The sequence below is a fragment of the Thalassophryne amazonica genome, chromosome 15, assembly GCF_902500255.1.
Source record: "Thalassophryne amazonica chromosome 15, fThaAma1.1, whole genome shotgun sequence".
Lineage (NCBI taxonomy): Eukaryota > Metazoa > Chordata > Actinopteri > Batrachoidiformes > Batrachoididae > Thalassophryne > Thalassophryne amazonica.
This window is the reverse complement of record NC_047117.1, coordinates 38,799,836-38,821,441: the sequence shown is the minus strand read 5'-3', so window position 1 is coordinate 38,821,441 and position 21,606 is coordinate 38,799,836. Positions and strand designations below refer to the sequence as shown.

At 42.9% G+C, this 21,606-nt stretch overlaps 1 pseudogene; it reads right to left on the bottom strand.

Annotated features, from left to right (window-relative positions):
• Positions 1–1,017: 1,017 nt before the first annotated feature.
• On the bottom strand, positions 1,018–4,132 carry LOC117526578 (annotated as a pseudogene).
• Between the last annotated feature and the right edge of the window lie 17,474 nt (positions 4,133–21,606).

Genomic DNA, 21,606 nt, shown 5'->3' with positions numbered 1-21,606 from the left:
TTCTTCGAAAACAGAAAAAAATACAAGCGACCTGGACCAGAAATTGTAAAGTCTGGATTAAATTAAATGGCACTCCAGAACAAGCGAAAGTCTTAATGATACGAGAACTTTCAGATCTGGATAATCTTAAGTGACTGCTCCTCAAGGAGGAAAATGGCTTGACTGGTTTATCACCTATTTGGAGGGTCTTTGGTTTCTGTTTTTGTCTGTTTTCACTCTGTTATGAGTCAGCTTTTGAGAAAACCTGTACTGGTTTATATTAAAAAGTTTAAAAACTCAATTTTAATTTAGCTGTAAGTTTGGTTTTTGGATTACAACTTTTTTTTTTAAACATATATATATATATATATATATAAATGGTGACATCCTCATATATAATCAATGTCTTATCCTACAGATTGTTTTTCTTCATCTGATGATGAAATTCCTGCTCATGCGCATAATTTAAGAATTTTTGAAGATACTGAACACGGATTTCATGATTTTGAAAATAATATTGATCCTGATTGTTTTTTTCTTGAAAATATTAGTCATCGGTGTAGCTACTTTACTGAAGAACAATTGAAGGATTATCCTATTATAAATGGAACTTTCTCCATCATACATTTTAACAGTAGAAGTCTTCCTGCAAATTTCTCAAAAATACAGGACTGTTTAAGAATGTCTAACAAACATTTTTCAGTTATTACAAGTACTGAAACTTGGTTGAGAGAGGAGTTAGTTGATGCCATTCAGATTGAGGGATATGATTTTTTTTGCTATAAACAGGATGCATAAACGTGGTGCAGGGGCGGCGCTTTATATATCTTCAAATTATCAATGTTAAATTATAAAAAATATGTTGCTTTCCTTGGAAAATATTGTGGAATGTGTCACTGTGGAAATTAAATGTAAAAAATCAAAAAATATTATTATAAGTTTGTTTACAGAGCTCCAGGATCTAATATAGATACTTTTGTGGATAAATTGACAGAAATGTATTCAAAATACACCTCATGGATGCACTGGGACGCATCATCAGTGATGTATCCTGGGGTCATCGGGTGTTTCAGGTCTTGCAACATCATACACCCTCACCCATGCGACCCAGCCGGGGGTGATCAAGCCCCGACTTGCGTCCCAGTAGCAGCCCATGGATCTGCCCTCTTCATCCAAAGCCACCTGGTGGCCTTTTCGGTGGCTTCGCTTGCGGACTTGATGGCCCTCTTCTTTGCCGCTCCTATGATGCCCAGGCAGCTGAGGACCTTGCACAGAGACCACCCTGCAAATCCCCTGCAGCCTACCTCTATGGGCTCGTAGACCGTCTTCCAGCCTCTCCTCCACCAGTTCCTGGTACTTAGCCCTCTTCCTCTCATTGGCTTCCTCGATGTTTTCTTCCCAGGGCACTGTCAACTCCAGTATGATCAGCTTTTTTCGAAGACTGAGAGGTCATGATCATATCTGGACGAAGGAATGTTGTTGCGATGTGCTGGGGGAACTTCAGCTGCCTACCCAGGTCGACCTGCAACTGCCAGTCAGATGCTGTGTGGAGTAGTCCTGATGTCGCATGTTGGTTTGCTCTGGGTTTTTCTCCAGCTTTAACAAAGGAGATTGCCTTCTTTGGAGCATGATGGTTCTTGCTGGAGCTGATGGCTGAGGCTACGCTCTCCGCGACTGCCTTAAGCACCTAGTCATGGTGCCAGCATTAGCGACCATCTGCCAGAGCCCTTGGGCAGCTGCTGAGGAGGTTTTCTAAAGAGCCTCTACCAGAGCACAGCAGGCAGGAAGGTGTCTCACTTTTCCCCCACACATGGAGGTTCGCTGGACTTGGCAGAGCATCGTAGACAGCTTGCACCAGGAAGCGGACCTGCTGAAAATCTGATCTGCAAGATGTTTGTCCAGGTGATCCTGCACTGTAGTGTGCTCTCACACCTTGTCCATGCTCCCTGTTGCCGTAGTCCTTCTGCCCTGCTCACCCGCTCTTCCTCCACACCCGCTCTGACTTCCTCCTGGATCAGGTGGTGCCTTTCCTTCCCATGGGCCTGGCTGATGAGGATCTTTGGGAAGTAACCCAAGCCTGCTCTGCCTGTTGCCACAGTGCCCACCAATGCCGTCTGTCTTAGGCGTGACTCTGCCAGCTCCACTGCTTCCCATGTCTTCCACTTCCTTCCTGTCCTCACCTCGATGCCGGCTGCTGACACTTTGCAGTCCTTTGACTCCCTGTACTGTAGGACTTCTCTGCTGCGTGCCACCATGAACTCTTCTGTGAGACCACTGAGAGGAAGCTGCAGGATGTTACTCATTCCGTACAGGGCAGCGCTGGTAAGGCTGCAAGGAAGTCCCAGCCACTTTCAAAGAAAGCCACTGATCTTCCTCTCTAGGGACTCAACTGCTGTTATTGGGACTGCATAAATCAACAGTGGCCACAGGATGCGGGGCAGGATTCAGGATTGAATGCTGGTAGATTCAGGCTTTAAACCTACCAGGCAGGCCAGACTTGTCTACCTTGGTGAGCCAGGTTCCAAGTTCTAAGCTGGCCTTCTGGATGGCTGCTGAGTCCTTCAGGGTGGAGTCAAAGAGTTTCCCCACGATCTTCACGGGTTGCTCGTGATGGTTGGGATGACAGTTCCTGAGATGGAAAAGCGGAACTTGTCACTCACCTTCCCCTTCTTCAGCACCATGGATTGTGATTTGGACGGCTTAAAGCTCATCCTTGCCCAGGTGATGAGCTTTTCGAGCCCTTGCAGGATCCACCTGCACCCTGGGACCTACATGGTTGTTACGGTGAGGTCATCCATATAGGCTCTGATGGGGGGCTGTCGTACACCTGACTTGGTCAGGGGCCCTCTGCATTCCACCTCAGCTGACTTGACCACCATGTTCATGGCTAGGGAGAAGAGGACAACAGAGATGGTGCAGCCTGTAATTATCCCTTTCCCAATGCGATGCCAGTCCGATGTCTCTGACCCAGAAGTAACTCTCATCCTGAAGTTATTGTAATAATCCAGGATGAGGTCCTTGATCTTACTGGGGACATGGTGGAGGTGGAGAGCGAGCTCAACCAGCTTGTGTGGTATGGACCCGTAGGCGTTGGCCAGGTCCAACCACAACACAGCTAAGTCGCCTTTGTTCTCATAGGCCTCTCTGATGAGTTGCGTGATGACCCCAGTGTGTTCCAAGCAGCCAGGAGCAGAGATCCCTCCCTTCTGTACTGATGGGTCAATATAGCTGTTCTTGAGGAGGAACTCGGTCAGTCTTTGTGAGACGATGCTAAAAAACACCTTCCCTTCCACGCTCAGCAGTGAGATGGATCGAAACTGACTGATGTCTCATGAGTTCTCCTCTTTGGGGATCCAAATTCCCTCAGCATGCCTCCACTGGTCGGCCACTTTTCCCTTTCTCCAAATCACCTTCAGGATCCTCCACAGGTGCTGTAGAAGCTCCGGGCAGCGCTTGTAGACCAGATAAGGAATTCCACTGGGGCCTGGGGCTGACGCAGTGCGGGCCGCCTTGACGACCTCCTCAACCTCCTCCAGGCTTGGCTCCTTCAGGTTGAACTCCGTTGTTGGGGGATCTGGGCTGATGAGAGCTTTGTTGGGCTCCACTTCCAGGTCTCTCAGAGAGTCGCTCACAGTGTCCTGGAGGAAGCGGTTTACTTGCTCTATAGAGCACTCAAGCCGGCCACTGCGCTTGTCCCCTAGCAGTTGTTTGGTAAGGCCAAAGGGGTTGGTGATGAAAGCCGCTTGCTTCCTTGCCCTCTCCCTCCCCCCGTCTCCGGTGCCACTCTGCTCTGCGAAGAGTCATCAGCTTCTTGCGTAGGATGTTTTTCAGTTCAGCTAAGGGTTGCTTCTCCTCCTCAGTTGCAGCCTTGTACTGCTTCTTGATGGTACGAAGCTCCTGGCGCAGATGATGTATCCGGGTGGCCCTTCGGCTCATTGTGTAGGAAGTGGGTTTTGATTTTCCTTTGTCCACCTGCCCAAATCTTTCTGAGGCATAGCTGATGATGATGGTGGTCATCAATGTGAGTCGGCTGTCTGCGTCTCCTTTGGCTGTGGCCTGGATGATGTTTGACACATCCTCGTCAAACTGCTGCCACTCGCTCCTCTTGCTGGCTGGGGGCCACTTAATCCACTGCTGTGGACTTACTCTGCTGGGATTGAGAGTCTGAGGTACGTGGAGGGACTGGGCTCTGTGGGTTGCTTCCTGGCTGGGCTCCTCCTGCATCTCACCAGGTACAAGACCTGAGTGTTGTACCTCATTGTCTTTCTCCAAGCATTTCAGTGAAAAATAAGTTTTTGTTTTCTAAAATTCTGGAAAAAAAATATTTGTAAAGAGGTTGAATGATTTTATATCCAAACATCATTTACTTAGTGAACAGCAGTATGGTTTTAGAAAAAAAATTGCACTACTTCACTGGCTATAATTGACTTTGTTGAGCAAGTTACAAATGCAATAGAGATGAAGCAATATACTGTAGGGGTTTTCTTTGATTTACAGAAAGCATTTGATATCATAGATCATTGTTTATTATTGGACAAATTACAGAAGTATGACATTAGAGGATTAGCACTTGATTGGTTAGCCAGTTATTTATCAAACAGGTATCAGTGTGTTCATTTAGGAGGGACAAATTCAAACTTGTTGAGGATCACATGTGAGGTGCCCCAAGGGTCAGTCCTTGGGCCATTGTTGTTTTTGTTGTATGTTAACGATATAGGTTTGGTGTCAAAGTCTGTGCGTTGTATTTTGTTTGCTGATGACACGACTGTGTTCGGTAGTGCATGGGAACAATTTGGAACAGCTTTTGGAAAGGATGGAGAGGGAATTATTAAATTTTAAATATTGGTTTGATTCTAATAAATTGTCACTTCATTTTGGTAAGACTAAGTGTATTATATTTGGAAATAAGCTTAGGAATTTAAATAGAAACTTATCATTTAACAATGTTGAAATTAAAACTGTATCTGAAACTAAATTTCTTGGCATTTTTATTGATGATAAATTAAGCTGGAAAACCCACATAAATGATGTCAAATCTAAAATTTCAAGTTATTTCAATTTTGTACAAAGCACATTATTTTCTGCGGTCGCTGTATCGGACCATCGTGGTGAAGAGAGAGCTGAGTAGGGGGGCAAAGCTCTCGATTTACCGATTGATCTACGTTCCGATCCTCACCTATGGTCATGAGATTTGACTCATGACCGAAAGAACAAGATCGCGAGTACAAGCGGCCGAGATGAGTTTCCTCCGCAGAGTGGCTGGGTGCTCCCTTAGAGATAGGGTGAGAAGCTCGGTCACTCGGGAGGAGCTCGGAGTCGAGCCGCTGCTCCTCCACGTCGAAAGGAGTCAGTTGAGGTGGCCCGGGCATCTTTTCCGGATGCCCCCTGGACGCCTCGCTGGAGAGGTGTTCCGGGCACGTCCCATTAGGAGGAGGCCCCGGGGAAGACCCAGGACACGCTGGAGGGACTACATCTCTCGGCTGGCTTGGGAACGCCTTGGGGTTCCCCTGGAGGAGCTGGGGGAGGTGTGTGTGGATCGGGAGGTCTGGGCGGCTTTGCTTGAGCTGCTGCCCCCGCGGCCCGACTCCGGATAAAGCGGAAGAAAATGGATAGATGGATGGTGTTAGAATATGGAATAATTGTGCTGATAGTATTAAATCATGTGACTCATTGGTAGGTGTTAAAAGGCTCTATAAAAATAATGCAATCTCTCACTATGTTATGTTTTGTGGTTCTCTTTTCTTTTTTGTTTACTTGCACATCATATATTTGATTGTTCTGTTCAGTTATGTTATTTTCTTATTGATATCTCGTTTTGAGTGTATTTAACTGTGTATAGTAACTGGTGTACGAGGTGGGCGTTTATAAGCTTTTGCTTCAGCCCATGCCCTTTCGGCCACACCCAATTTGGGAAATTGTTAGAGTTATTGTTGTATTTTCTTTTGTTTTTTTGATTTGTTATGTTAGTAAGAGTTTATGTTGGTATTTTGTTCATGTGCTTGCTGAATAAACTTATTCATTCATTCACATGTAACAAAGGTTATATAATTCGGTCAACCTAAGCATTTTGGAAAAATGGACGTGGTTTTCCCATTATATACATTTGAACGCTTGATGGCCGTTGTTTACACTTTTTTAAGTGGCAGAAACTTTGATTAAACACAGCTCTCAGGGACTTATTTGTCGATATGCCTGACCAGTGTAACGCAGCATATTGCAGAAACACAAGGGCGAAAGGTTTTAGCCCTTTCAAGTTTCCACAGAATGAAAATGTCCACGAAAAGTGGGTTCAGCAAGTTCGTCGTACAAGATCAGGACTGATGAAGGGGACGCTATGGAGGCCGACCGCGTATTCTTTGTTGTGCTGTGGACATTTTGAAGATGGGTGTTTCAGCGCGGTCCCAGCTTTGAAGGAGCAGCTTGGGAAAAATGTACGTCACAAGAAGGTTTTGTTGCTGGGGGCTGTTCCAAGCATTTTCACATCGATGTCCATGGCAAAGCCTATGAAGCGTAGAAAATCTGCTACATTAGAGAAACGGTGGAGATTGGAGATGGGTTTCTACAATTTTGTATGTTTTCGGCGATCTTTTTCTAAACTTTTGCCATTTATTTCCTATTCTTTCGTGAAAATAATATAACTAAACACAGATGAATGCAATGCCTGGCACTCGAAAACGGCAAAAACCCAAAGGTAATGACGGTGGTCTGCAGGTAGTAGCTACACTATCGCGGGTCTGGAAAAATAACAAAGGTGGTAAACAGACGCTAGAATCGAAAATGCTATAATTATAGTGTTATAAACAGCAGCAACAAAAATCAAAGCCTCCCTTACCATTCTGTATTCTGCAGCCTTTCAAAATTGAATTGGCATGTCTCTTGCCTTTGCTTCAGCTCCACCATAAGCACCATCGACATTATTTTCGCTGCCAGAATGCTTGTGGTTTGAATGTTCGTCTGAAAGATACGGCTCAAATCTGTAAGGTCTAATCACTGTTGCGACATCCTCAGGATCCGAGTCAGTCTCGATTTCCTCACAGAAACAATCCATGCTTGAAGAAGAGTCAGAAAAGTTCTCGATCTCGTCACTGTCCATGCTGAGGCCTATCTGTTCCTGTTGTCAATCGAACAAAGATGGGACTCTACAGGCTGTGATGTCACGGCATCACGTGACTGCCGATGGAATGCTGCCAGTGCGCTTTCCAAGAAACACTTTTGAGAAGCTGTACAAACTTTATTTCTCAGTGATAATGGTAAAAACCACTTTCAACTTACAATACTGTATGTATATCTTTTATATTTATATCAGTTTTACCTCATTTTTTAGGTGTCATATCCACTTTAACATTTGACATTTATGTGCGGTGTGCTGCTCGTATTGTTATATAAACATTATGTGTAATAGTAAAACTGTGTTTGTCAGTGTGGTGTGATAAGCAGATGAACAGTATGCCTCATGGCATTCCAGAGAAAATATGAGGATATTATTGTTATTATTATTATTATCATTATAAGGAGATTTGAAGGTATTAAGCAAGTTATGATTTATACCACAGACAAATTAGCCATGAAACTTATCCAACAGCTCCCCCTGTTGACATGACCATAAGTCACATCACCTAAAACAAAAGTGAAGTGTGAAAACAACAAATAAATTACACAAATATAATATAATCAACTAACTACCAACAATAACAAAAATACCTGTGAGTACATGAGCCTGCATGAACCTAAGGAGTACCTCATTGATCATGGTGCCAGTGGTGCACTCCCCCCAGCAGAACTTGATGTAAGCCCTCAAATAGTGATGCATTTAAAAGACAAATGACTTACACAATGGAACAGCACAGGTACCGCTACAGGTAGAAATCAGAATTGATGCTACCAGTCCTTACAAATGGCCAAAATGTTTATAAAAGCAGACAACTAATGCACCACACTCTCCAGACAAGCATGTGCCATCCCACCCTCCAGATATGACAAAGTAGCAACCTGTGTAGTCAGTGTAGTCTCTAATCATCCAGTAGTCTACGTAGTCCAATCATAATCGGGTTAGCTCATGCAAGCAGTACACCTGGAATCAGATACAAATACAGTAAAATCACTTACAGTTGCTCTGTTTTTGTCATGTCCTATTTCTTTCGGGTGCCGTGCACTTCCAACAGATGGTTGACTCAACCCTGTTGCTATGTGACCCACTAAGTCATATTCCAACACATGACCCCGTTTGCCCCCACCTGAAAAAACCCTATCCCTCATCAAGAATACCACGAGAGTAGATAAACGAAGGGAAGTTGGGAAACACCAGGAACCCGAAATGTCTGTTGCACAACTTCAGTCGGTCCATCCAGGAGAAGCAATACATACAATCCAAAAACAATAATTCCAGTACAGTAAAATGAAATGTCCACACAGTCCAGAAACATCAGCTTGTCATAGGTCCCTTGAAGTCAACTAGAACATAGCATAGTGCAACATTTACCCTCCATAATTACCCCTTGTACAGCGAGATAGTGATATTACAGCATAGGTCAGTCTCAGGTGCACCAATTAATGAAGTTCCCCTCAAGTCTGAACCAGAGACCTGCAAGCTAAACAGATGTTAGACATCCACAACATGTCAAACATCTAGAAGTGTGTAGTCACCTGCGTCTAGTAATGTAAGCACTTAAGGTAATGGTATGGCAATGTCATGTAAGGGCTTAAGTCCTTGAAGTTCAGAATATTGAAGTTTAGCTATTAACAAAGGAGCTATTAATTGTTATTGAAAATTAAGAATATAAATAGAAATAAAGTAAAATTTTTCAATGTCAATTTCAGTTGCTAAGAGGGACAACGTATAGTAATGAACATTTCTCATTGTTAGGCTGTGCCTGATATTCTTAAAGTTACACATTTAAAATATAAAGGTGGTCACCACCTTTTTGACCTCCCTCTTAAAGGCCAAGGCAGAATCAAGAATGATTTTAACTTATTACCATTGAGTCAACCTAGATAATAGGACTTGATGAGCTACCATGTCGTATCTTTCTTGCCCCAACACAGACATTTTTATCTAACATGCATTTAATGTAATCCCTGAGGACACACAGAGCTGTCTCAGTGCATAGGATGTATGAAAGAATGATCACTACATAAAAAAGTTGGGCAACCTATTTTTCTTAGTTATTTTGGACACGACTGGCAGAGTACAAATTATTTATTGTTAGACATATCAGATTTTGACCCAGATTTGAAACTAGTGTAATAAATTGAACTGTCCAACTGAGTTATTATAAAGAGCTCAGTGAATAATAAGAGGAAATTAGGTGCTCCACACAGGATTGCTAGAATCAACATGTTGTCATAGTTAATATAGTGTTAACATACAGCTTAATCTATCATCAACTGCAACTACAAGAAATATTGTATAGTGATAGTGCAGTGTCACCATCAAGTATTGGTAGATTGCTGTTTGAAGACCCAGGGCCATTTTCCAGATTAGAAGCTCTGCTACATTGTCTCAAAGCAAAAGCTTGTATGAATTAAACCAAAGCACTGTCCACAGAGTAGTTTTTTTATGTAAACACCATTCAAGTTATTGCTCACCTACATGTGGTGGATCACATGGCCGCCTTGTGCAGCATTCGGGTGAAGCAACAAGCTGTCAAAAGATTGTCCGCTGGCGAAATAAAGGTTCAATAATCATAAGTGGTGGAGTAAGCTTTAAGTTTGCACTATATACACAATATAAATGATGTGGGGGGAAAATGAATACAATTTCTGGGAAAAGAAAATGATATGGGATTGCTTGGTCATGATAAATATCCCACTGTTTATTTAACAATTCAATTAGAAGTCTCACATCCATAAGTCTCTTAACTTCATAATGAAATTAATGAAAGATCATACTAGTATCTCGTTTTCTCCCTGAACTGCTGGCTGTCTGAGTGGTGTCCAAAAAATGAGGTGGCCTTCATAGATATGTAGCGGGATGAAAGTCCCGGGTCCCAAGTGAAAAGACGTTCCCGCTAGCTTGGCTAACGGGGAGTTCCCCTTTGGCTGACCTGGTAGAGGAACGGCCTCTTGTGCGCGCCGCGTGGGTTCGATCCCCACTGTCGTCCCGGCCACGAAGGTCCTGCTGCTTCAATCAATTGGCAAAGCTTCTAGGAAAAACCTGGTCTTGTTAGGAGAGACGGCATCCATCCCACTTTGGATGGAGCAGCTCTCATTTCTAGAAATCTGGCAAATTTTCTTAAATCCTCCAAACCGTGACTATCCAGGGTTGGGACCAGGAAGCAGAGTTGTAGTCTTACACACCTCTCTGCAGCTTCTCTCCCCGTGCCATCCCCTCATTACCCCATCCCCGTAGAGAAGCTGCCTGCTCCCAGACCACCAATAACCAGCAAAAATCTATTTAAGCATAAAAATTCAAAAAGAAAAAATAATATAGCACCTTCAACTGCACCACAGACTTGATCAACATATTGATTTATTCTGCCTTACAGAAACCTGGTTACAGCAGGATGAATATGTTAGTTTAAATGAGTCAACACCCCCGAGTCACACTAACTGTCAGAATGCTCATAGCACGGGCCGAGGGGGGAGGATTAGCAGGAATCTTCCACTCCAGCTTATTAATTAATCAAAAACCCAGACAGAACTTTAATTCATTTGAAAGCTTGACTCTTGGTCTTGTCCATCGAAATTGGAAATCCCAAAAAACAGTTTTATTTGTTGTTATCTATCGTCCACCTGGTCGTTAATGTGAGTTTCTCTGTGAATTTTCAGACCTTTTGTCTGACTTAGTGCTTAGCTCAGATAAGATAATTATAGTGGGCGATTTTAACATCCACATAGATGCTGAGAATGACAGCCTCAGCACTGCATTTAATCTATTATTAGACTCAATTGGCTTCACTCAAAATGTAAATGAGTCCACCCACCACTTTAACCATACTTTAGATCTTGTTCTGACTTATGGTATGGGAATTGAAGACTTAACAGTATTCCCTGAAAACCCCCTTCTGTCTGGTCATTTCTTAATAACATTTACATTTACTTTAATGGACTACCCAGCAGTGGGGAATAAGTTTCATTACAGTAGAAGTCTTTCGGAAAGCGCTGTAAATAGGTTTAAGGATATGATTCCTTCTTTGTTATGTTCTCCAATGCCACATACCAACACAGTGCAGAGTAGCTACCTAAACTCTGTGAGTGAGATAGATTATCTCGTCAATAGTTTTACATCCTCATTGAGCACAACTTTGGATGCTGTAGCTCCTCTGAAAAAGAGAGCCTTAAATCAGAAGTGCCTGACTCCATGGTATAACTCACAAACTCGCAGCTTAAAGCAGATAACCCGTAAGTTGGAGAGGAAATGGCGTCTCACTAATTTAGAAGATCTTCACTTAGCCTGGAAAAAGAGTCTGTTGCTCTATAAAAAAGCCCTCCGTAAAGCTAGGACATCTTACTATTCATCACTAATTGAAGAAAATAAGAACAACCCCAGGTTTCTTTTCAGCACTGTAACCAGGCTGACAAAGAGTCAGAGCTCCACTGAGCCGAGTATTCCTTTAACTTTAACTAGTAATGACTTCATGACTTTCTTTGCTAATAAAATTTTAACTATTAGAGAAAAAATTACTCATAACCATCCCAAAGACATATCGTTATCTTTGGCTGCTTTCAGTAATGCTCATATTTGGTTAGACTCTTTCTCTCAGATTGTTCTGTCCGAGTTATTTTCATTAGTTACTTCCTCCAAACCATCAACATGTCTATTAGACCCCATTCCTACCAGGCTGCTCAAGGAAGCCCTACCATTAATTAATGCTTCAATCTTAAATATGATCAATCTATCTTTATTAGTTAGCTATGTACCACAGGCTTTTAAGGTGGCAGTAATTAAACCATTACTTAAAAAGCCATCACTTGACCCAGCTATCTTAGCTAATTATAGGCCAATCTCCAACCTTCCTTTTCTCTCAAAAATTCTTGAAAGGGTAGTTGCAAAACAGCTAACTGATCATCTGCAGAGGAATGGTCTATTTGAAGAGTTTCAGTCAGGTTTTAGAATTCATCATAGTACAGACACAACATTAGTGAAGGTTACAAATGATCTTCTTATGGCCTCAGACAGTGGACTAAATGGTAAATGGACTGCATTTATATAGCGCTTTTCCATCTGTATCAGACGCTCAAAGCGCTTTACAATAATGCCTCACATTCACCCCGATGTCAGGGTGCTGCCATACAAGGCGCTCACTACACACCAGGAGCAATAGGGGATTAAAGGCCTTGCCCATGGGCCCTTAGTTATTTTCCAGTCAGGCGGGGATTTGAACCCATGATCTTCTGGACTCAAGCCCAACACCTTAACCACTAGACCATCACCACCCCTGGACTCATCTCTGTGCTTGTCCTGTTAGACCTCCGTGCTGCTTTTGATGCTGTTGACCATAACATTTTATTACAGAGATTAGAGCATGCCATAGGTATTAAAGGCACTGCGCTGCGGTGGTTTAATCATATTTATCTAATAGATTACAATTTGTTCATGTAAATGGGAAGTCTTCTTCACAGACTAAGGTTAATTATGGAGTTCCACAAGGTTCTGTGCTAGGACCAATTTTATTCACTTTGTACATGCTTCCCTTAGGCAGTATTATTAGAAAGCATTGCTTAAATTTTCATTGTTACGCAGATGATACCCAGCTTTGTCTATCCATGAAGCCAGAGGACACACACCAATTAGTTAAACTGCAGGAATGTCTTACAGACATAAAGACATGGATGACCTCTAATTTCCTGCTTTTAAATTCAGATAAAACTGAAGTTATTGTACTTGGCCCCACAAATCTTAGAAACATGGTGTCTAACCAGATCCTTACTCTGGATGGCATTACCCTGACCTCTAGTAATACTGTGAGAAATCTTGGAGTCATTTTTGATCAGGATATGTCCTTCAATGCACATATTAAGCAAATATGTAGGACTGCTTTTTTGCATTTGCGCAATATCTCTAAAATTAGAAAGGTCTTGTCTCAGAGTGATGCTGAAAAACTAATTGATGCATTTATTTCCTCTAGGCTGGACTATTGTAATTCATTATTATCAGGTTGTCCTAAAAGTTCCCTGAAAAGCCTTCAGTTAATTCAAAATGCTGCAGCTAGAGTGCTGATGGGGACTAGAAGGAGAGAACATATTTCACCCATATCGGCCTCTCTTCATTGGCTTCCTGTTAATTCTAGAATAGAATTTAAAATTCTTCTTCGTACTTATAAGGTTTTGAATAATCAGGTCCCATCTTATCTTAGGGACATCATAGTACCATATCACCCCAATAGAGAGCTTCGCTCTCAGACTGCAGGCTTACTTGTAGTTCCTAGGGTTTGTAAGAGTAGAATAGGAGGCAGAGCCTTCAGCTTTCAGGCTCCTCTCCTGTGGAACCAGCTCCCAATTCGGATCAGGGAGACAGACACCCTCTCTACTTTTAAGATTAGGCTTAAAACTTTCTTTTTTGCTAAAGCTTATAGTTATGGCTGGATCAGGTGACCCTGAACCATCCCTTAGTTATGCTGCTATAGACTTAGACTGCTGGGGGGTTCCCATGATGCACTGAGTGTTTCTTTCTGTTTTTGCTCTGTATGCACCACTCTGCATTTAATCATTAGTGATTGATCTCTGCTCTCTTCCACAGCATGTCTTTTTCCTGATTCTCAGCCCCAACCAGTCCCAGCAGAAGACTGCCCCTCCCTGAGCCTAGTTCTGCTGGAGGTTTCTTCCTGTTAAAAGGGAGTTTTTCCTTCCCACTGTCGCCAAGTGCTTGCTCACAGGGGGTCGTTTTGACCGTTGGGGTTTTTCTGTAATTATTGTATGGCTTTTGCCTTACAACATAAAGCTCCTTGGGGCAACTGTTTGTTGTGATTTGGCGCTATATAAATAAAATTGATTTGATTTGTGGCGGACATAACGCGTTTGACTGCGTTAACTGATTATTTTTTGTCTGGACTGTTGGCGATGGTCTCACCCGACAACTTCCTGTTTATGTTCATGCAGTTATTTCCGAAATGAGTCATTAGCATTCTGCTTAAAAGGGCGGAACAAACTTGGAAATCTAAATCGATGGGGTATACAGTAGCTATACAGCCCGCTGCAAGGGCTGCCCCTTGTTGATCGGTCACCACTGGTGGGTGGTGACAGGTTCGTTATGGTTGTCTGATAGTATTGCATTAATGTAGTCCCTAGCTACAATGTGAGTAACCTTGCTGTAGGAGGAAATGGCTTATCCCAGCTTCCAAAGAGATTCCAAAGAGACCATCTGTCTGTGCTAAAGATGCCCACTGAATAAACAATGTTAGGGCCCTGTCTTTTCCAGCAGTCAGGGCCGTCTTAGTTACTGTGTGAGCTATCTCTGACATAACCCAACAATTGTCTTGATCTTGATCGATGTCGATCTGTGCGAGTGAGCTGATCCATTTCTTATATTTTAATGTCAGTTAGCATGCTAGTAGCTAACACCAACTTAGCACAGCTTTGTTGATCCATGTTGTAAACACCCCATTTATCTGTATATATTTTTCATATGGCATAAACCCATAATTCACGTGTGCAGTTTTAGAAAGACAGATGCTTGCAGCTAAAACTTAACTGGAATGTAACCAGCAGCAGACCTTTTAGAAAGCTGTAGCACAGCACATCTTGCGCCGTAAGTCTCTATGTGGTCCAGTTTTCTTGTGTCTATCCCCAACATACCTGTTAAACTTACAAACCATTCGCAAGTACAAACTCTGCGGTTCTTTACAAAAATCATTTAACATCAACATATACAGAACTCAGTTCCTAATCAGCATAACAGAAAATGCTTACACACCTCCCCGTATCCTTCACCATAAGACATTTTTGAATTTGTGTGAAAATTTGGAGCTTCCCTCAGCTTGTCGTGAACCTTCCAATAGAGTTGAGATCCGTCCTCTGTTCACAGTCTGAGAAAAGCTTTGGGACACAGGTTTAACAAATATTGAAAAATCCTCCATTAACTTTGACAGAAAATTCCACAATGCAAAACCCATCCCATGCTTAATATAGTGAGGTGCATGTCTCTTTGCTTTATTTGTAGGAGTTTGAGCGTGAGATACCATGTTACATTTTCTGTTTTATCACACTGTGATCCCACTTAGCTTTGAATGCCCAAATATTCTGTTCCAAACATTCAGTTAATCCACGCTGACCCTCTCTGGCTTAAAAACTTTTATCTAGTTTGATGAGAGCGTGACAGCATCACATTCAGGCTTGGCATATGTACCACAGCCAGCCTCCAGTGGAGCCTCACATGCTGGGACTCACTTAGTCACTTAGCCTCAATGCATGGACCACAAAAAATACAGTTAAAGTCTGTAAATATGTGTGTCCCACATGAAGATCTGGTGTAACTGTCCAGCGAGCCCCGGAAGTGCCGTCAGGCCAACCTCCTCGCACGGGCCGGCCACTTCACGGCTGCTTCAAAATGCCGTCACCCACAAAACTAACCTGAACCCTCACTCTAATCCTAACCCAAACAAATTACACAGGTTCTTTGGACTCACAGCATACACCTGTTTCACAGGAACCTTTGCAACCCGGGGACCATAGACAACTATAGTCAAAACATGTACCATCGCAATGGGTCCCAGCCCTGCTGGGTTGCCAGCCAGTTTGAACCTCAAAAACCTAATCTACTCATTGACTTCTGTATCTCTTATTTTTTAGGGGGTAGATACCATGCATTATCAATCCCCTCCTGGCAGGGTATAGTCAATGCGTCCCTTCTCTTATCACTTCATCTCTTATCTCTTATCTCTGTTCCGTATCTCTTTATTCTCTGCTCTTCTTTATTCTTGGGAGTGCCTTGGCAATGTCTCATAGATGACATCACCAAGCCCACGGCCGGCTGTCTGTGACGTCTCATGAACCGTCACTTCCAAACTCTTAAGTCTTAATCCCTGGGGTCTAATTAACATCACATGCACCGTTAATTAGCCCAAACGGCACGCCGACTGTTTTTTTTTTTTTTACACAACCTACTGATGACATAACATGCACCGCCACCAGGCAAAACAAATAACAACAACAACACAACCTGCTGACTTTCCATGCAACACACCAACAGCCAAAACAAACAACAACAATAGCAACTTCCTGTCCACTGAAGGCTCTATTAGGAAAACCTCATCAACATCAGTCCATCAATTTTCACACCAGAACCTATAAGAGTGCATACATAACACTCTTGACTCCAATTTATGAGACTAAGCCCAGCAGAAATTTAAGAAAAAGGTTTTCTGCTTACCTATTTAGTCAAGGCCACCAGAGTCCAGCGTTTAAGAACCACCGACCAGATTTGGTAAAGTTGCCGTAAATTATTGCAGAATCTTGCTCAAATCCCATGTCTTCCTGGGTTTCGGCACCAGAAGTTAGATTGTAAATTTCCAATTTTCCCAGGTGCAATGGGGAGCTAACTCAAAACACTAAAAAAACCCACAGATAACGGGCTTCAATTTTAGATGTTGTATTAAACAGAAACCTTTCCTGGACAGCAAAACGCGAACTCAGCCTGCAGGCTGACTCATCCCGCCCCTGCCCCCCGCCTGCCTTTTACCCCCTGCACTCCAGCTCCAGCCCCTGATGGGTGGGCCACTACCCTCAGCATGAATCAGTTTGCATTAAACATGTTGCATTTAACATTTGACATTTATGTGCAGTGTGCTGCTCACATTGTTATATAAACATTTTCACACCACACGTGACGCGAGCAACGATGGCGACAGGTTGCCATGTAATCCGTATGGAAGGACGCGTTGTGGTGCCACAAAAGTTCAAGCCACGCAACTCGATGCGATGGATGCGAAGGAAGTGACGCAAATGAAGTGATTTTGAGTAATTGGCGCGTTTGTGGTGCGATATCACGTCATGTCGCCCTCCTCCCCAAGTTAAAAAATCTGAACTTTTTTGTCTTGTCACGTCACGATGACCAGTCAGGGACTGGATGTGTAGTGACGTGGAGATGTCTGGAGTTTATACTTGATGTGGACATGTCCTGTCTCTAGCAGCCAGCCTGTGAGCAGGACTTATGTCCCTTTTGTCCTTTATTTCACAATTATGACAGAGTTTGAGAGGAGAGCGAGCAGCAGCACTGCAGCAGCAGGAGCAGCCATTTTTTTTTCACGTGCGCGTACAAATGAATCATCCATGAAATAATTTTATTAACTACACAGATGTATAATATGACTGGTTTATAACACAATTATGATAGAGTTGGAGAGGAGAGCAAGGAACTGCAGTGGCAGCCAGTTTTTTGTTTTAAATTGTTCACATGTGCAGGTGCGAATGGGACAGGAGGACCTCAAACTGGGTCCTGGAGAGGCAGAAGTCCCACTGAAAGCGGCCTTCATCCAGATGCAGCTCCTGCAGCAAATAATGAAACTCCCCAAATTGGGAATGTCTCATGAGGATGTTGTTAACCCAGGGATGGCACCGTGGTAACATTTGTCAGCTATACAAAAAATAGAGCACAGCAACTCGCTATGTATGATCAAGGTCCGCCATGTTGACTTGACGGTGAACGGAATGGAAGCTCCTCCTATTTGATGACGCACTGGGGCAGAGCGGCACACCGGGCGATGGTGGCGTGTCCATCGCCAGGCAAGAGACGCAAATTTGTGGCGTCGCTTGAAGAAAGAAAAATAGAAGGTGTAGAGTGCCTAGTCACGTCTGTCTCAGTGCTCGGCGATGCACCAGGTGAGGAAACATGCTGGCCTGTGAACCTATTGGAGCTGGGAGACAAAACAGAGGATAGGTGGATCATTTTCTGCGACACAGGTCCAGATGGGGGTTCTGGCTGTGAAATTGTGGTCTCTGGGGAAATAGCCACTTGATCCGTCCAGACAGACTTTGGACGTGTCATCCTTTTCTTCTTTCGGGCACCACCCATGCCAGAGATGTTGTACGGCGAGGTTGGTGGTTGAGGTCGACTGGAAGACAGTGGCTGCTGATGGGTCGCATGGAGAACCGGCATATGCTGAGGTTGGTGAGAAGCCATGCCAATGGAGAAATGGTGTTAGTTGACAGCTGAGGGAGGACAACCTGAAGCTTGGTTAATGTTTGCTGAAGGTTGGTGAGGAGGGTCTGTATTGAGGTCAGGTCTGTCCTAGTATGTGGTGTTGTGAGCTGTGCAGAAATGTTGTGTGGTGGGTGCGTGTATGTGTGTGTGTGGGAGGCTGTGGACTGTACCGGACTGGCCTGTGCTGTGTGCATGTCATATCTACTTCTGTATCAGCCGGAGAAGGAGGCACAAGGTAGGATGGAAAGACCACAGAAGGTGGACCTGGAGTGGAAGTCATCCCGGTTGTGGGTGTTTTGATGGTGCTCCCTAAGGAGGGGTTTATCTGAGAGTCCTGGGGGTCAGGTGAATATAAGAAGTCCATTGGATCATCAATATATGCAGGAACATGCCGCTGTATAAAGAGGGATCTGATATGATGAAGATCCAGATCAGCCATCATGAGGTCTGGTTTCACGTGCGTTATGTTTTCTGCAGTGTCTAAGATAGACTTTTGTTTCCCCTGGTCAGAACATTCCAAATAGTCAAAAAACAAATCTCTGAACTGTAAAAACAGCCAGCTGTCTGCTGGGTTCTGAGATGGCCAGTTCATTCTGTTACGGTTTGTTAGTAGAGTTCAAATTGAAACCCATAAGCTGGCAGAGAAGAATACAAGATGGTAAGGTGCCAAAAGGTGATTTATTCAGTTTCCCCCAAAATCCACACAAAAATCCAAAACAGTCTGTGGTGTGAATGACACCCAGTTCCACCAAGAATCCACACAAAAACTCAAAACAGTCTGTAATGTGAATGAGACCAAGTTAGATCAGAAAAATCCACAGGATAACAGAAAACACAATCCCAAAAACACAGTGAGGCTCACTAACCAAGTCAGCTGCAGAAAGAACGAACAAAAAGGACTACTGAGGACTACGAGGGGTTAACACAGGGAGCAGGTACTTACACATGGGGAAAGAACAGGAGTAAAAGTGAGGTGCAACACAGGTTGGCATCAACAATGAACCGGCATTGACTGACAACCAAGGAAGTGCTTAAATAAAGTAGGTGAAATTGGTGGGAGACAAACAAGGAGGAACTACAGACTCACATGGGAGGAGCAAAGTGTGGGGAAAAGACATAACTGAAAAGACAAAACCTAGTATATGAATAATCATGGCAGTAAATGAAACAACAGGAGAGAAGGAAAATAAATTACCATAACTAAAGAGGAGGAGAATCATAAAACAGAACTCAGGAGTGATAAAGAGCAAGAGTGAAAAACAACAAGTGAGTGAACAGAGCACAAAGACTAATTAAGCATAGAAAAGCAGTGTGAAAACTCAAACACGTGAAGGAGTACCAATGAAAAACACTACAGACAGATGAGGGTGCAGGGGTGGAACATAAGGGATGAGACCACTGACAGAAGAATCAATTCAATCAATCAATCAATTTTTTTTTTATATAGCGCCAAATCACAACAAACAGTTGCCCCAAGGCGCCTTATATTGTAAGGCAAGGCCATACAATAATTATGTAAAACCCCAACGGTCAAAACGACCCCCTGTGAGCAAGCACTTGGCTACAGTGGGAAGGAAAAACTCCCTTTTAACAGGAAGAAACCTCCAGCAGAACCAGGCTCAGGGAGAAGCAGTCTTCTGCTGGGACTGGTTGGGGCTGAGGGAGAGAACCAGGAAAAAGACATGCTGTGGAGGGGAGCAGAGATCGATCACTAATGATTAAATGCAGAGTGGTGCATACAGAGCAAAAGAGAAAGAAACAGTGCATCGTGGGAACCCCCCAGCAGTCTACGTCTATAGCAGCATAACTAAGGGATGGTTCAGGGTCACCTGATCCAGCCCTAACTATAAGCTTTAGCAAAAAGGAAAGTTTTAAGCCTAATCTTAAAAGTAGAGAGGGTGTCTGCCTCCCTGATCTGAATTGGGAGCTGGTTCCACAGGAGAGGAGCCTGAAAGCTGAAGGCTCTGCCTCCCATTCTACTCTTACAAACCCTAGGAACTACAAGTAAGCCTGCAGTCTGAGAGCGAAGCGCTCTATTGGGGTGATATGGTACTACGAGGTCCCTAAGATAAGATGGGACCTGATTATTCAAAACCTTATAAGTAAGAAGAAGAATTTTAAATTCTATTCTAGAGTTAACAGGAAGCCAATGAAGAGAGGCCAATATGGGTGAGATATGCTCTCTCCTTCTAGTCCCCGTTAGTACTCTAGCTGCAGCATTTTGAATTAACTGAAGGCTTTTCAGGGAACTTTTAGGACAACCTGATAATAATGAATTACAATAGTCCAGCCTAGAGGAAATAAATGCATCAATTAGTTTTTCAGCATCACTCTGAGACAAGACCTTTCTAATTTTAGAGATATTGCGTAAATGCAAAAAAGCAGTCCTACATATTTGATTAATATGCGCTTTGAATGACATATCCTGATCAAAAATGACTCCAAGATTTCTCACAGTATTACTAGAGGTCAGGGTAATGCCATCCAGAGTAAGGATCTGATTAGACACCATGTTTCTAAGATTTGTGGGGCCAAGTACAATAACTTCAGTTTTATCTGAGTTTAAAAGCAGGATATTAGAGGTCATCCATGTCTTTATGTCTGTAAGACAATCCTGCAGTTTAGCTAATTGGTGTGTGTCCTCTGGCTTCATGGATAGATAAAGCTGGGTATCATCTGTGTAACAATGAAAATTTAAACAATACCGTCTAATAATACTGCCTAAGGGAAGCATGTATAAAGTGAATAAAATTGGTCCTAGCACAGAACCTTGTGGAACTCCATAATTAACTTTAGTCTGTGAAGAAGATTCCCCATTTACATGAACAAATTGTAATCTATTAGACAAATATGATTCAAACCACTGCAGCGCAGTGCCTTTAATACCTATGGCATGTTCTAATCTCTGTAATAAAATTTTATGGTCAACAGTATCAAAAGCAGCACTGAGGTCTAACAGAACAAGCACAGAGATGAGTCCACTGTCCGAGGCCATAAGAAGATCATTTGTAACCTTCACTAATGCTGTTTCTGTACTATGATGAATTCTAAAACCTGACTGAAACTCTTCAAATAGACCATTCCTCTGCAGATGATCAGTTAGCTGTTTTACAACTACCCTTTCAAGAATTTTTGAGAGAAAAGGAAGGTTGGAGATTGGCCTATAATTAGCTAATATAGCTGGGTCAAGTGATGGCTTTTTAAGTAATGGTTTAATTACTGCCACCTTAAAGGCCTGTGGTACATAGCCAACTAACAAAGATAGATTGATCATATTTAAGATCGAAGCATTAAATAATGGTAGGGCTTCCTTGAGCAGCCTGGTAGGAATGGGGTCTAATAAACATGTTGATGGTTTGGATGAAGTAACTAATGAAAATAACTCAGACAGAACAATCGGAGAGAAAGAGTCTAACCAAATACCGGCATCACTGAAAGCAGCCAAAGATAACGATACATCTTTGAGATGGTTATGAGTAATTTTTTCTCTAATAGTTAAAATTTTGTTAGCAAAGAAAGTCATGAAGTCATTACTAGTTAAAGTTAATGGA